Raw genomic sequence first — 2597 nt, forward strand, 5'->3', positions numbered from 1 at the left:
TTTTTGACTTTCGTGGCTAATGGTGTAAGAAAAGTATGGGCTTTATAAGAACTTTTTGACTTTTGTGGTTGCTTGGGAATGGGTGAAAGGTGATGTGTACTTGACATGTACTTGACATGATAGGATGGATTGATTGATTGATTGAGGTGACATCTCGTAGAGATTCTCTCGTAATTCGCATGCGCGACGTTTTCCTCGCACCGAACGCTGGCTCGCATCTCCTGGCCAGAGTATCGGATCAGCGCGCTAGTTGAGGCATTGGAACCGCGGCGACGACACAGTCGTTAGGGCACAAGTCTCGGGTTGAGTCGACTCGGGTTGACGGCCTATGAATCAGGGTCGCGCGCAAATACCGGTTAATGGTCGAAGGTTGCCGAAATTCGACCGGAAAGATCGCGGGAACTTACGGATCAGTAAGGTCTAGGATACGGGTCTTACACCTGTAGGTGGGGCCCACCTCATATATGTGTTATACACCAACTGTTCAGCGTCTAGGGATGCTAGACGTGGCTTCACAGTGAAGTGTGCACTGACCATGTGGTGCACTGATTATGTGGTGCTGACTGGCTAACCAAGCAAACCAAAATAAAATAAAATAATAATAATAGTATATTTATATATTTAAGCTAATTGGGTGGATCACTTATGCAGGCCCCACCTTGAAGTATGGGTCTAATCCACTTCGTCCATTCCATTCCTCGGCTCATTTTAGGCGTTGTGTTAAAAAATGAAGTTAATTCGATTTTCTGGCGGGCCATGACATTGAAAACAGTGATTTTTACCGTTAAAATCCGTTACGGCCCACTCTGATGTTTCTACACCCCAAAACACATTGAATATAGGGCTCGTTTGGACTGTCTTGAGCCGTAGAATCCAATGGGCGGAGTGGATTCACCTGACGTGGACCCCACATACGAAAAATCGTGAAAAAACATTTTTTTTTAAAAAAGCAAGCAGCAGGCGCTGCTGCAGCATCCTGCTGCATTTGACGAATGGGCAGGGACCACGGGTCCCAGCTGTGGGCCCCACCGTGATGTGTGGGAACATCAACACCGTGCATTTGGTGGCCCCCCTTTTTAAGCAGTGGGCCCCCCAAAATCAGCCGTATATGAAACTCAGGTGGCCCACACGGCAGGAAACAGTGAGGATTGAGCGTCTGCCATTAAAACCCTTTTTGTCACAGAAGTTTTGGATCATTATGAAATTTATTTTTCCTCTTCAATCCAAGTCTGTGTAACCTTATCAACAGATTGGGTGGAAAATAAACATTATGGTGGGCTCCACGTGGGACCCACTAATGTATGTGTTCCACACCTGCTATCAATGTGGCCCCCACCGTGAGTTATGTACTTTATCTATGTCGTCCATCCCTATGGGACCCACCATGATGCATGTGTTGCATCCAAACCGTCCAACCATTTTGAAGGATAATTTTAGGGCTTGAGACTAAAAATAAGATAGATCTATTCATTAGGTGGACCACACTGCACTGTGAGGATTAAACGTCCACCATTAAAATCCTTTGGGAATGCAAAAGTTTTGGATTAGTAGGAAATTTATTTTTCCTCTTAATTCAGGTCTGTGTGACCTTATGATCAGATTGGATGGGAAATAAATGTTATGGTGAGCCTTGAAAATTTTAATGGTGGAAATCATTATCACCACTTATATTTGGGTATGGCCCATTTGATATACATGGGGCCCATTGGTGTAGCCCATTTGATGTATATATGACCCATGTGATGTGGCCCACTTGTCATATGAGGGCCCATTGTGATGTATTTAAGGCCCAATGGGATGTATTTAAGTCCATTACAATGTGTGATTTTACCGTGGTGTATATAATGATGTTTATAACGGGCCGTGCCCTGGGAGCAATGATGGTTTGATGTCCACATTGTAAGGATAATGTTGGTTAAATGTCCACATTATGACTCTCCCTAGGGCCCATTGATAGGCCCATACTTGTAGTGTGTAGGCTGTCTAGGCCCATCTTCGTTATGAACAGAGTCCATCACCATATAACATGTTTAGTATAGTTCAATGATTCATGCTCATACACATCATATGTATGCTTTGATATGAGAAGTGACTGATCATAGCATATGCCTTCGGGCATATTGTTATGGGCCCCCTGATAGGCGGAGTTACCCTTCATGAGCACGCGGTACGCGCAGGATTGTTGCATGACTAATAGTATGATTCATGCTCTTCGCATTTGTGTGACATGATTACTATACGCCCTAGCGACATCAGGGCTATGACTTTCACAGGCACATCATGGATGGCAGGATCGGACATCAAAAATATTGTTACTAAGCATCGGGGCGCCATAGAGATCCTTAGGTAAAATTTTTAAAACCCGATGGTACCACAGGATGAATCTAACGTCGAGACCAAGTGGATATATGAGCGCACGAGGGCCAAATACCAGGAGACCGCGTCTCCCATTTTGTCATGGTCAGTTGGAAAGAGGTGTGGCCTTACCCGCCCGAGGGTAGGAGGCATTACTAGGCTGAGTTTGACCAGCTCGTGAATGAGTCCGCTATCGACGTGCCAGATAGATATTGGCAGACTATTTACCATGCGAATAATGA

Source organism: Magnolia sinica, chromosome 4, assembly GCF_029962835.1.
Source record: "Magnolia sinica isolate HGM2019 chromosome 4, MsV1, whole genome shotgun sequence".
Taxonomy (NCBI): Eukaryota; Viridiplantae; Streptophyta; class Magnoliopsida; order Magnoliales; family Magnoliaceae; genus Magnolia; species Magnolia sinica.